At 33.9% G+C, this 15672-nt stretch overlaps 1 pseudogene; it reads left to right on the forward strand.

Moving 5' to 3' along the window:
* Positions 1-14939: 14939 nt before the first annotated feature.
* On the forward strand, positions 14940-15429 carry LOC115506733 (annotated as a pseudogene).
* Positions 15430-15672: the final 243 nt, after the last annotated feature.

Here is a 15672-nt window from a genome sequence, read left to right on the forward strand (position 1 = left end):
GGCTGGCAACTGAGGAACTAAGGTTAGTGACAGAGATGCTCCATGCTTACAAGGGTGTCAACATTTTGCATGTACTGTAGCACATTAGTGCTGGAAAAAATTAGCACTATCTGTAGAACTCCATAAGAAAAGAATAACTGGAGGCTTGTGCCTGGTGTCTCCTGGATCCCTCCTTATGTGTCTTTTCCCTTTGCTGATTTTATAATACACTACACTTGTGAGTTTAATAGCTTTCCTGGTTTCTGTGAATCCTTTTAAGAAATCATCAAGATAGATGATACATGACAGAGGGTGGTGTTAGAGATCTCCAGTACACAAAGGAATAAATAAATAAAGGAATAAAATGTGAACACATTAATTACTAATTGTGTGTGGAGTAGTCCTCACTTAAACTCTCCAGAAAGTCCCCCTGAATCCACAACTAAATCTGTTGTATTTGTAAGCCCACGCTCCTACTTCAACATGTCATAGCATTCTAGATTAGCATTGTAATTTCCACAGGTTAGGAAAGTAGCAAGGGATTAACCTAGAAGAAATTAAGGCAGAAAATTTAGAAGAGATTTTTATACTATTTTAATAAAGTTAGAATTCCAACATTTTAAAAACAGAGCTTTTTGTTTTGGTTTTCTAGTAGGGTCTACACCCAACATGAGGCTTGAACTCAGAACCCTAAAATTCAGAGTCACATGCTCTACCAACTGAGCCAGCCAGGCACGCCAAAAACAAAGTTGCATCGATCAAGGAAGCCAGTATCAAATAATCCTTTGGGCAGCTGAACATGATACTCTTGATAGGCTTGGTTTATGCAACCCTAGTGGAATTAGGGATGGGGTTATCTTTATTTAAACCCCCTAAATTGAGGTCTCAGGATGGATAATTCCTTAAAGAAAAACTGGAATGTAATTCTTCAAGACAATGTCAGAACTAACCAAAATCCCACGTGTAATATCACTCTCTTGTCACTCTGTGATCCTTACATGACTCCTCAAGTTTGGAGGCTCAAGAGAAGTCAATATCACTTCACTCTATGATTCAAGAGAACACATGTGTGAAGAAGGCACAACTTTGACAACCTTCAGTCCTTTCTCCATTGATGAATTCCTGTTTATCCTTCATATATAGGGAAAAATTCAAAGAGCAGTTTTTCAGACTATGTGGATGGAATGGAGCATACAGGCTAAGTGTATAATCTCTGGACTCCTATTGCCTGGGTTCCAATCCCACATGCACCAATTAATACCTGTTTTAATTTGTATATGTTTCTTACTTTCTCTAAACCTATCTTTGACCCTCATAAACAAAGATAATAGTATTCACCTTATGATGTTACTGAAGACTAGTGAAACAATTCAGATAAAGCACTTAGTACTAAGTAAACAGTAAGAGGTCAATAACTGTTAAAGATTATTATTATCATTAATTATTCATCATCCTAGTCTCAGTAGCACTTTTAATTATTTTGCTCCCTTAGTTGCTGTGGAATTCCCTCTTGTGTATGGCTTTATACTTTTTGGTTGCCTTTCCTTGGGCTTGTTTTCAAGATCAATCTCCTTTACTAACACAGTCAATGATTAAACACACCAGGCCTCAATCGCAGGACACGAATTTCTTTTTTTCAGTACTCTTGAGCAGTCTAGTTTACTTTTATACTTTCATTTACCAATTTATACCCTAATAGCTCCCAAAAAACATCTCCCTGTCACAGATATCATTGCTGAATTCCATATCTCAACATTCAATGGCATTCTTGCCATCTCTACCCAATTCGATAAGAGGAATTTTACAATCATATGTAAAAGGCTAAATTGAGATTTTTATCTCCCAGTTCTGTTTTTCTTATACTCACCACTATCTGTGAGTGTTAGCTGTTCTGGTCTGAATGCCTGTGTCCTCCTAAAACTCTCAAATTGAAATCCTACCTTAATCGCAGTATTAGGAGGTGGGGCCTTTGGGAGGTAATTGGATCATGAGGATGTAGCTCTCACAAATGGGACTAGTGCCCTAATAAGGGGGAAACCAAGAGAGCTCTCTAGCCCTCTTTTTGCCATGGGAGGATGCAAGAAGATAGCTGACTACCAACTGGATGAGGGCCCTCATCACAACCTGTTCGTGCTTGCACTCTGATCTCAGACCTTCAGGCTCCAGAACTGTGAGAAATAAGTTTCTGTTTTATATAAGCAGCCTCGTGTATGGCACATTATGCAAGCCAAAACCCAGGGGCCAATCGTAACATTTCTTGTTCTATTATATCCAATCCACTGTAAGCCCGTGTAACTTCCACCTATTTCCATCTCGACTGCTAGCACCTCAACTGAAAAGACAGCAGCGATCAAGTATACCATAGCAATTGCAACTTCACACATGCAAAACTAATTAATGTTAAATTTGAAAATCTCCTCACTTCCTAACAATTACGAAGCCTGATCACTATGAGTTTTTAAAATGCCTACACTACAGTCGTTTATATGGCATTAATGTTTGTTCCTGAACAAAATGCATAATAACGATGTTATAGACATTTGACTTTTCATAAAAATGATCCATTAGGTATTGCAATAAATGAGATTATATATCACTAAGAACTAATTTGGTTTCCACTAATGGACTACCAGCAGTTACAACTAGATTTTGCGACTTCTTTAGTCATTTCTTTTAATACATGAACACTCAAAGTTAATTACTGAGTTGACTTCATTTACATTTTTAGTGTTTATCAAAATGAATACCAACTGCATGTATCCATAATTCAATAAATAATGCACATGATATATAAAATAAGGGTTTTTGGTGAGTATGGGTTTTATTTAAAAATTAAATACAACTAATAATCTCACACAAAACACTAAATTAACCTGTAGTAAGATCCCAATTTTATAATCTGGGAATAACAGAGATATCTTGAAGGTGCACTGATTTATAACTATATTGAGAAAAAAATGTAATATATGAAGCAAATTTGATGCAAATTTATGTTCAAATGACATGATCTTTTAAAATTATTGTAATGCACTAGAAATCTTTAATATTTCATATCACATTTGTTATTCTAATAATTTCAAAGGCAACGATTATATACTTCAGTTAACTTCTTTAAAAGAATATTAACATCTTTCTTTAAATAAAGGGAAAGACAAGAAAAAATATTAATTTGACATCAAACATTATAGTACAGAAGTAGAAACGGCTTAGTGGATGAATTTTTCTGACTACTGGTAAGATAACATTATTTAAACCTTTCTGAACCTGATGATTTAAGATTTTAGAATCTCAGAATCTCACTAGTACTGTGAATGCCCAGCCTAACTGCTTATTTAAGAAGATAATCTGTTTTGTAATCTTTCTAAAGCACAGCACCATTCACACCCATGCCTTAAAAAAAAAAAAAAAAAAAAAAAAAAAAAAAAAGGCCCCAAATTACCAACAAAATAAAATCCAAAATTTAATAGCTAGTATTCAAGACATTTTGCCATCTGGCCACTAAGTGTCTTTCCAAAATTATCTCCCACTGTTTTTTTCCTCACACACTCTCATATTCTAGCCAAAATAAATTACCTAGTTTCTCCTGAATATATACTAAGTCTCTGCACCTCAGTGGCTTTGTCTCAACTTTTCAGGGGTTCCATCTCATCAACCCCAGATCCAAACCATCTGTCAAGGTGTAGCTCAGATGCCAAGTCAACCAAGAAGTCATACCAAAGAGCTGTTATGATAGTAATGTCTCCCTCCTCTAAAGTTCCATCATCCCCAATGACTTTCCTTTTGGCATTCACCACATTCTAGTATACAGTAGAAGTATTTATGCTAACTTAGAATTTAGGGTAAAGTGTTCTATAACCAGAGCCCTCTCTTGATTTATCATTGTTCTTTTTTTCCTTTAATAGTGCCTTACTATTAACTGAATAATTGTCTTACTAAAAAGCAAAAGGTAACACTTCTGTGAACACTCAAAGGGAAATATCACTCCCTGATTTCTCTTCATTTTAATAAGTGTCAGCATTTCTTTGCTGAATATAACTATGTAACTCTTACCTATCCAGAAATCTTTATGCATCACTCTCAGAATAGTTAAACCATTATAAGTTACAATTTAATCACCAAAACAATACCATAGTTTAATTCTTTGTCCTTACTCTTAAACATTTAAAAGGATACAATTATAATGATCTAAGTAATGGTAGTATTATACTTAGATTATTATACAACCTGGCAAGTGCAATATTTCAGTCACGAGAAAACCTCTATTGTTTAAGTTGTACACTTTTTTTCCAATTGAAGGAAGGCCCAGTACACAAACAAGGAACAGAATACTTTTCCAAAAAGTGATAATTCAGTCTCCTTTTCTACTCTTACTGGCTCAGTTTGCAATACAAGTATCTCTTTTGAGATATTTGGTCCCATTAAGATTCTTCTTATTAACCAAAATGAATTCGAATGAATAAGGAGGAATAAAGAGCAAAGAAACTGTAAGAGAATTTTGGAAATTGAGATTGCAAGAAACTTTGGCTAACAGATATTAAAATTATTATCTAATACCAAATAAAACTATCGTAATGGTACATAAATAGGTTAAATGAGTTAGTCCAGAAATAAACTCTAGTATATATAAAATTTTAAGATATACAAACAAAACCCCTAGTTTAGTGGGTTAAAAATATATATTTTTTAATTTTTTTAATGTGTAATTATTTTTCAGAGAGAGAGAGAGAGACAGAGCATGAGTAGGAGAGGGGCAGAGAGAGAGGGAGACACAGAATCCGAAGCAGGCTCCAGGCTCTGAGCTGGCAGCTAGAGCCCAATGCGGGGTTCAAACCCACAAACAGTGAGATGATGACCTGAGCTGAAGCTGGATGCCCAGCCGACTGAGCCACCCACGTGTCCCAAAACATATTATTTATTAAACAGTGTTAGGACAAATAGTTAACTATTAGACAAAAAATTCTATCCATTGTAAACATAAGATACCAATATATATATTTTTGAGTGACTTAAAGACGTAAATCTAATTAAAACATAAATATGTCTGATATCAAAATTAATCTTGTACCTCAAAAATTCCAAATTTACTTTGGGTTTCAGAGAATTTCACTGTGCAAATTACAAAGAGAAAGACAAACAGACTGATTTGATCTGTGATGCACAGAAAACATGGTAACATCTAAAGAGGGACAACCTTTTAGGTTCGACTTGATAAAGGAATCTAAATAAATACAGAGAAGTGAAATATTTTCCAATCATTGAAATAGGTAGAACTATGTAAATCAGTATAAGCATAGAAAAAATATTATTAGAAACTTCAAAGAGGAGAAAAAAAGTGAAAAGATGTTTCCCTGTTCTAAGAGAGAGACCTTGATCATAATATGTTGGTCAGTGATATGACAACAAATTTTATTTTGGAGGATTGAATATATTTGTACAGTTTGTCAGGTTTATGAGAAAATAATTATCTTCATTTTGCCAGTAAAGTTAGTTGAGGTTTGTAGAAATGTAATTATTTGCTTAAGAACTTATTAAGCCTCATTCCAAGGTTTGGACACTTGTACCGTGACTGCAGGTAAGTATCATTACCACTACCCTAACAAGTCTGGATGGTTTAGTTGATCCAAAGAAAAATAAAGTAAAACAAGTTTCTAAAACAGAATATAAAAATATAAATAAAATTATAAAATGCGGTACCAGTGTTTCTAATTGGTCTTTTAGTGCATTCAAAACCAGTAGAAAAGACTGAGTTCCCAGCAGGCATCTCTTCCAGGGAAATGAGCTGAGTCAAATCAGATGAACCATATGTCATAGTGATGATATGGTTTGCTTTTATTTTATGTAGATCCTGTTAAGTTGTGTGTCTGTGTGTGTGTGTGTACTAAAAAAAGTAATTACAAATTAACCAAATTCGGTAAGAGTCAATGACCCAACAAATTTAATTTTGCCTCCCTAAAGACTGTATCACAGAGGAAAAAAATGTTTATTAAATTCTACATCAGATAGGCATATTTTATTAATTTTTAGAATAAAAAAAAGAAATACTTTGGCAAAGAATTATGCAAGAAATTCTGTGTAGCAAATGGTAAACTGAGAAGGTACAAGCTTATAGTCATTGCTTAGCAACAATCTAAGATGAATACCAGGGAAATAATTGCTAACTATTAGAGACAGGTAAAATTCAGAGAGGATAAAATACATCATCGTTGAAGCTTCTGAAAGTAATAATGCCTTTTTTCTGAGCTTAGCTATCGCTGCTGGATACTATACAGAGGCATTTTTTTTTCTTGATCTGTTCCTATTCCAAGCCCTGTTTATTTCTACTGATAATGTTTCAGTAACAGTGTACAACTCATTTTTTTTGACAACTAAAGGAAGTTTTGCTTATTCCCAAACTGCTATCATCTTGCATAAATATGGAGAAATACAATGAAATTAAAACCTTAAATATACTCAGAAATATAATGTATATATATATATATTTCCTGAATAAAAAGAATAATTTGATGATTCTATAATTACTCATAGTTTATAAAATACTTTCCTACACATACCATTTAATTGTAAAAATAACCTAGAATTCAGACTTGTGTTTTCCTATTTTACATATGTGTACAAATAACAATGGGCATAAGATGAAAATGATATTTTTCATGTGTACAAATAACAATGGGCATAAATGAGTAGGAGAAAATGGTCAATATTCTGTGGTATTTAACTACTTGAAAAGGAAATAGTTCCAATAAATATTTAAGGTGATCTCTCTGTTTTAAATCTGCTGTTGAGGAAGGATTACATATACCTAAACTCATCCATTGTAAGTGTACGAGTTGATGAAATTTGACAAACCAGCAATAGAAAAGAAATTCTTCATCTTAAGTGAATCAATGAAAAATCTATAGTTAGCATAATATTTTATTTTATTTTATTTTATTTTATTTTATTTTATTTATTTTTTAAATATTTATTTTCAGAGAGAGAGAGAGTGCGTGCAAGAGGCAGAGAGGCAGAGAGAGACGGGGAGAGAATTCCAAGCACGCTCTGTGCTGTCAGCGCAGAACCTGATGCCAAGCTCCATGTCACCAACCATGAGATCATGACTTGAGCCAAGATCAAGAGTCAATGCTTAGGGTGCCTGGCTGGCTCAGTTGTTTAAACATCTGACTTCGGCTCAGGTCATGATCTTACAGTTTATGAGTTAGAGCCCCGTGTTGGGCTCTGCGCTGGCAGTGAGGAGCCTGGAACCTGCTTTGGATTCTGTGTCTCCCTCTATCTCTGACCCTCCCCACTTGCACGTGCTCTCTCTCTCACTGTCTCAAAAATAAACATTAAAAAAAGTTTAAAAAAAAAAAAAGAAAAGCCAGACGTTTAACCGACTGAGCTACCCAGGTGCCCCAAAGTTAGCATAATATTTTAAAGAAAAAGACTGAATGACTTCCCACAAGTTTGGGAACAAGGCAAGGGTATCGGTTCTTATCATTTCCAGTCAAAATTAAATGGAGGTCCTAGTGAGTTTAATAAGACAAGAAAAGAAAATATACACAGATTGGAAAGGATGACTTATAACTATCTCTTTTTTCAGAGATGCTATTATCATATATATACAAAATCTGAAGGAATATACAAAAAAGTAAACAGAATAAGTGAATTTATCAAGTTTGTAGGATATAAGATCACTACACAAAAAATCAATTGCTCTTCTAAATGCCAGCAAATAACTATTAAAAGTGAAAATGAAACTTAATCATGCACAATAGTATCAAGAGACATGAACTACTCAGAGAAACATTAGCAAAATAATATGTAAAACTTGCAAATGAAAACTACAAATATTGCTGAAAAAAAACCAAGAAATTTAAAGAAATGTTGTGATACACCATTTTCTTGGAAAGGAAAACTCTACAGTGTTAACACATCAATCCTTTACAAATTTATCCACAGACTCACCCTCAATAAAAATGTCGACAAGCTTTTTATGCAAAAATTTACAAAACTATTCTTAGAGTAACATGTAAGTGTAATAGATCTTTCATAACCCAAAATATTAAAACAAGTTGAAGGATCTTTACTACCTGATTTCAGAACTTTCTATAAAGCTCCAATATTCAAGATTGTATGTAGTACTAGCATAAGGAGACGATGGAACAGAATAAAAAGTCTACAAATATGGCCAATTAATTTTTGACAAGGGTGCGACACTAATGAAAGAAAGAAGAGTTGTTGCAATAAATATTGTAGCAATATTTATTACAATATTTATTGAACAAATTGAATATTCATATAAAAATGCATTTGGATGTGAATTTCATACTACACAAATGAACCTGAAATAGCTCTTAGACCTCAATACAAAAGCACAAACTATAAAACACATAGGAAAAAATCTTTCAATCCTTGCTATAGGAAAATATTTGTTAGGATAAAAAAAATAAAATGTAGTTCATCAAATATAGAAATTTCTCCTCTTTCTTAAAGTTAAGAAATGAATACAAGTCACACAGACCTGAAGAAAATATTTACAATAGACATATCTGAAAAAGGGACTTGAATCCAGAATACATAAAGAATTATTCCAATCAATAATTAGAAAACTTTATTTTCTTAAATGTTTGTTTATTTTTGAAAGAGTGGGAGAGAGAGAGCATGAGCAGGTGAGGGGCAGAGATAGAGGGAGACAGACAATTCCAAGCAGGTTCCACTTTGTCAGCACAGAGCCCAATGTGGGGCTTGAAACACCAACCCGAGATCATTACCTGAGCTGAAATCAAGGGTCAGATGATTAAATGACTGAGCCACCCAGGCGCCCCCAAAAACAACTTTAAATACACAGGCAATTATTTTTAGTAAATACTTCACTAGAGAATATTCAATATGCACATAAACAAATTTCCAATGCCTTTAAGTCTTCAGAGAAATAAAAATAAGATGCACAAATACCAATTCTAACCTTCTCTAATAGTTAAATTTTAAAAGTGTCACAAAAGCAAAAGTTGACATGGATGTGAGACAACTAACTGGAACTTCACAGAATGATGTCGGGAATGCAAAATGGTACAACTTGGAAAACATGTAGGCAACTTCTTAAAAAGTTCAACATATTCCATGGTATGATCCCAACCCCTCTACTTCTAGGTATTTACCCAAGAGAAATGAAAGCTTATGTCTATACAACAAAAACTTCTAAAAAAAAAAAGTGTTCATAGCCACTTTATTCGTAATATCCAAAATCTGGGAAGAACTGTAATCTCCATCACTCATAAATAGGCAAACAATAAATGGTTATTAACCATACAATGGAATTCTAAAACAGCAATGAGAAGGAACTGATTTCTGATACATGCCAGAACATGGGTGAACCTCTAAAAGCCTATGCCAAATGAAGGAACCAAGACAAATTATACCACATATTGTATCAATCAATTAACATAAAATTACCCCAAAAGGCAATTCTGAAGAGACCAAAAGCAGGATTGTAGATATTTCAAAATAACCTTTAGTATTATGCCATCATGTGACTATTTCTTTGACCTACACATTAGTTACTAATACCACATGTACTGACCACAAAACTAGCAAAAATTGCAAATATATTTCCCTTTGTAGAAAGAAACCATGATGAGCAATCAAAGGTATGTAGGAGCAAATGCAAATATATGTATACAGTTACATAAATAATATATTTATATATTTGTGTGCTTATTTGAAGGTCTACAATTTATCTTTTTAAGTTTTTTTTTCTCTTTGCAGTTGAATAAAGGAACACAGTATAATCAGAAACAGCTTAAAGCCCTCCTGGTCCAGTCTGGACCTGAGGGGGATCCTGGTGCCTCAGCTGACTAGGCTTTCTTTTTGGGACAGGTCACCCCCACTTCTGGGATCTGGGAGCCTCCCCGCTCCTACTGCCTTTCTGTAGTCAATTCCTAAAGCAGAAGGGGAGCCTGGGAAAGCCACAGTTTGGGTAGACAGGGAGCTGGGACCCCAGAACTTCTATCATCAAGAGCCCCCCTCCCAGTACATGAATTTAAGTAGCTGTGTCAGACCCAGATCTAGAAATGGAATAACTATGGAAAGGGCATGGAAATATAAAATTTGTAGAACAGTGTCCAATTTCTTTCCAAAACACTATAACATTTTAAGTTCCTTCATAATCTGATACTAAGATAAAAATATAAAAACTATCTTATTACTTAATTTACATTAAAGATTAAGCATACTTAATATTCTTTTGTTATTTTATAATTTTTTGTATTTATGCTTTCATGTTTTCTACAAATATTATTTTTTAAGTAGGCTGTCATTTAATTATTATTTGAAGTACCAAAATTATTACATATTAAGTACATGCATATATGAATATTTCCATTTTACTTTCAATTGTGTTTTATAAATTGTGTTACTACATTGATTCTTATTTGAGTTATTTTATACAAATTACTGTATATAAAATGTTTTGTGTGTGCTAAATGTTATATAATTATTACAGAAATAAAAATTTTGGCTACTGATAATACAAGTGTCACTTCATTTTCCTTAGTGGAAGTTTTGGCTATTCATAAAATTTCTCATCCAAGTCAACATTAGAAGCAGATCAATAATTAAAAGGAAAAAACTTTTAATATTTTGAGATTTTGCATGCAAATATGCTTAAATTATTTTAATTTATACATAATTTATTCAAACATACATTTTAATAAGAAATCAAGAAAATTTGCTTTGTTTTGCATTTGTTACTTTTATGCTAGCTTTTCCCCCCTTTTTCTTTATGTATTACCATTGTTAGATTATTGCATTTATATAAATTAATCACTTTATACAAATTAAGTACTTTTGATTGTAAAACAGCTATAAATTTTTGAAAAGTATTAGCATACTATATATTTGACATATACACCAACCGTGCCAAAGAAAGAAGGACATATTACAAACATGTAAACAATGATTTAAAAGGAAACTAACCTCCCTTTGGAAGCCAAGCGGCGATCTGCGAGATGTCATTGTGGGTTTTGAGAAGATAGCTGCCTTCTCAATAGCATCAACATAGAATTACAACCAGAGCCAAAGAAAAAATATAACCATCAATGTCGAATTTTATATTAAGCAAGATTATCCTTCCAAATTGATAATGAAATAAGATACATGCACATAAACAAGCCTGAGTCAATTTGTCTCTTGAGAAGCCAATTCACGTTGCTACAGGAAGTTCTTCTGGCTAAAGGGAAGTGACATGTGTGATGGCGACTGAGAACCAATGAAATACGTGGAAAGAACACTGAGAGGATGGCCAAGATGGCGCCCTCCATTTGTGGCAGTTGGTAACTGCAGCTGATTGGAATTTTAGCCTGGAACTTTATATAGCAACACAACTGTTGCACTCTATTGATTATAGAGTCATGAGGTTAAGAATAAATAAGTGAATAAATAAACAAATAAATAAATAAAATGTACCACTTTTATTTTACTAAAGAAAAAAATAAATAGTCATGAGGTTGACCCAGAATTCTGGGAAGAGCCATAAAATTCATCTATTGAAACAAAAACATGTCAAAGCATGTGTGGACATGTTTTAAACTACCTCAGATAAAAACCCAACAGAGGAACTTAATATAAGTAGTAAAACATGTTCAATAAACATAGAAGTACATACAAAAGTAAGAACAGAAACAAAAAGAGGACATGAAAAATGAAGGGCAGGATGGTCAAATTTAAAGCAAACAATATTAATAGTAACTAAATGTAAAAAGACCTAAACATTCGAATTAAAAGTGCAGACTGTCAGACTAGATAAGAAAAAAATAACAAAAACTAAGTCCATTATATGCTGTTTACATGACACACAACTTGTATTTATTTTTTTTTTAAAAATTTTTTTTTCAACGTTTATTTATTTTTGGGACAGAGAGAGACAGAGCATGAACGGGCGAGGGGCAGAGAGAGAGGGAGACACAGAATCGGAAACAGGCTCCAGGCTCTGAGCCATCAGCCCAGAGCCCGACGCGGGGCTCGAACTCACAGACCGCGAGATCGTGACCTGGCTGAAGTCGGACGCTTAACCGACTGCGCCACCCAGGCGCCCCCACAACTTGTATTTAAAGATATGGTTCGGTATGAAATAATAGTATAAAAAAAGATATAACAAACATTAACACAAGCATAAGAAAGCTGGATTGGGTACGCTGATGCTAGACAAAATAAACTTTAATAAAGGAATATAACTGGAAATAAGGGATGTTTTATTGTGATTAAAGGATTCATTTAACAGGCATATTACAAACCTAAATATTTGGGTACCCTATAAACAAAATTCAAATACATAAAACAAAACCTACTGTTTTTATTTCCAGTTCTTAATTATGCTTCTTATGTTTTGGATATATGAGGCCTTTTAAATTGCACATCTGATGGCTCTATTTTCTATTTATCTGGTGTATCTATTTCTGTCTGTTATATAATTTCTATTTAATTTTTTAATTTTATTTATTTTGTTTTGTTTGGGTAAATACAGTTATTTTAATAGAAATGCTATTTATGTTTACATTTAATGGGCTTATTAGTCTTTTGAAACAAGTTAAGTATTTAAAATGTTTCTTATTTTATTTTTTATTTATGTAAAAAAATTTTTTTTAATTTCACTTTTAGTTTAACATACAGTGCAATATTGGTTTCAGGAGTAGAATTCAGTGATTCATCACTTAAATACAAAACCTGATCCTCATCACACTAAGAGTCCTCCTTAATACGCATCACCCATCTAGCCCATCTCCCACCCACCTCCCCTTATTTTTTTTAAGGCTTTAAAAGTAATCCCTACTCCCAGCGTGAGGCTCAACTCACAAACGTGAGATCAAGAGTGGCACACTCCACTAAGCCAGCTAAGTACCCCTCAGTTGAGTTTTAGTCACATTTTTTCTCATACTTCTCCTAGTCATTTTTACTTGTGTGCCAGAAATAATATATGAAAATTACAGAGATAATCCAAATTTAATTTTACTCTGGCTGAGCAACTAGCAGCACGGCACTATCATTTTCAGACATTCTTAATCTAATCAGAGATTCCAATGATTCAAAGTCAGGATTTTGTCCCTGGTTAGAATTGGTTGATTTCAGGTTCACTACAGCTTCCAAACCATAACCTTCAGAGTCCCACCCAAACCCCACAGAATTTGTATCTATCTCATCTCCCACCACACAAAGACAATGATCAGTGATGCCTGAACTTGGTTCTCCCTGTATCTTGGTGAACTTATTGGAAGTTAGTGTTGTTTAATTTCCAGTCTCTAAGTAAGCTCTCTGCATCTGCAGACCCTCAAGATGAAAGCCACTTAAAATGCTATATTCACTTCTGTGGATTTTTACTGTGTAATATTTATTTGCCTTCCTTAGTTTTCCAATCTTTCTTCTCTTTCTAGTTTCTCAGGAGACAGATGATCTGATTTATCCAGTCTACCTTGATCAGATGAGCTCCAACATAGAATTGAATGCATGTTCAAACTTTAGATCTGCATATGCTGCTGACAGCTTCATCAGAGATTATGATTCCTTTCATACAATTTCCTTGAATTCTTTCAGATTTTTGTTAAACCCTAGCATATGATTTTGTTTCATTAATATGTGTGAATACAGGAACCTATACATACAAATATCTGTAAACAGACCTTATTTACTTGATGCTTTTTCCAGTAGGTAATCGATCTAGAATGAAACTCCAGCAAATGGACTATACCTACTACATGAATACTGAATGAAGAAACACTTATTAGCTCAATCAAATAAAATTAATTGGAAGAATCTAAGTAAACTATGAAAAAAAAATCTGCTGCTAGTAAAGATCATGTACTCTAAAATAAATGGTTTATTTTCCTAATTTTTAATTAATTGGCTTTATGGATAAAAAGCTACAAACTATAGCATGCCACAAAAAAAATACACTGTGTTTATGAAGATGTCTGCTTCCAGCAGTGACAGAATGGCCTTTTACAGCATAACCATCCTGCTGAGGAAATCTAGAAAAACTGGAAAAATTATCAGACATTTGTTTGAACACAGAATTTGAAGGGACAAGATCTCAGAAAGAATTGCCCAGATGATAAGACGGGCTATTTTTGTTTTTTTTTCCCCTTGTTTTTCTCTTAGTTTCAGAGATAGGTGAATTAAATTCTCACACTGTGATTATTTGTCTGTATTTCCTTTTAGTTCTGTCACTTTCTGCTTTGTAAAATGAGGCTATATTGTTATCTAAATATAAGGTTAGGGTGTTTCTATCTTTCTCTTGGATTTAGCCTCTTATTATATCGAAATAAGCCTATTTTTTCACCTAAATCTACCGTGTCCAATATAAGAATAACAAATCAACTTTTCTCTGCTTAACTGTCACATTGTACATTTTTCCCCATTCTTTTCCATAGGCCATGCAGTTCACTTTTAAGATTATTTTGATGTTTTCTGACGACCTTTGACTTTTAAAATGGAGTATTTAGTCTGTTTATATTTAATATATGGTATATATGGATTTGAATCTTCCATGTTATCATTTTTTCTGTTTGTTCTTTGGGATACAACAGTAAAATGGAAACGAGAACAAGAACAAAACACATGTGCACTATATAATCCTAGGGAGAAAAACTTGACAGAACTGTAACATTAAACTTGTAAACTTTGGTATACCATAATAAAAAGTAAGGAAAAGCCTTGAATTTGGGAAGTCATTTTAAGGCCCATCAGACAAATGTCTTAATCAAAAACTGTGTCACAGTTTAATAGCAACTGGGATTTATATAAATCCATCGAATTATTTATAAGCTTGCTTGATCTAAATAAATTTCTTTTCAATTTTATGTTAGAAGTTATTTTAATTACACCGACATCAGTATTTAAGATTCCCCTCACAGATCATGCTGGGTTGCCACTGTCACTGCAGACATCACGCCATCTCCTGGGATCTCAATGAGGCCAGCTGATGCTCCAGAATGGGAAATAAGCCAATCTGGGAACAGACTGGATCCAGCTTCATTCAACATTACTACCAGTTACTTGATAATGACAGAATGTAACTAGGTGCAATTTATATTGACGCACCATGCCTTAGGTGGGAAGGACAGAAATCCCAAGAGAAAGCTACCATTGTGGAGAAATCGTCTACCCTTCTGTTTCAGAAAACCTAGCACAGCATCACGACACAGCCTCATGACACAGCATCATCGGCCTGTGCCACATACCTGCATCATCACCATGGTTGCGGGCCAGCTCAAGGCTGATAAAGACCTCATGATGGGATTCCACCAGATGTTCCTATTAAAGAACGTCAAGGATGCTTGAGTTTGCACCAATGACATATTCAGGCTGCACAACTTCTGCCGACCTTCTCTCCTCCCAGCCACATACTCATGCTGTTTCCCCCTTCGTTCTCTTTCCCATACCATACTTACTCCTCCAGATGCTCCAAATGTTAACAAATGAGCCCCACTGCAGTGGGAGCAGATGCAGTGTGCTATTATTGAGCTGTTGTGCATGATACCTGGATGCTAGCTCATTGCATCTGACAGAAGTTTGTGTTGTACCAGCACATGCCTAAAGACTTGAATAACACAAAAGGTCATCTTTTTTAAAAAAAGAATCTACTGACAAGTTGTTCTAGGAACCCAAAGAAGTGAAGGAGAAAGCAGCTGCCTCACCACCCACATATTGATTTGTTTGGATGTT

The sequence above is a fragment of the Lynx canadensis genome, chromosome X, assembly GCF_007474595.2.
Source record: "Lynx canadensis isolate LIC74 chromosome X, mLynCan4.pri.v2, whole genome shotgun sequence".
NCBI lineage: Eukaryota > Metazoa > Chordata > Mammalia > Carnivora > Felidae > Lynx > Lynx canadensis.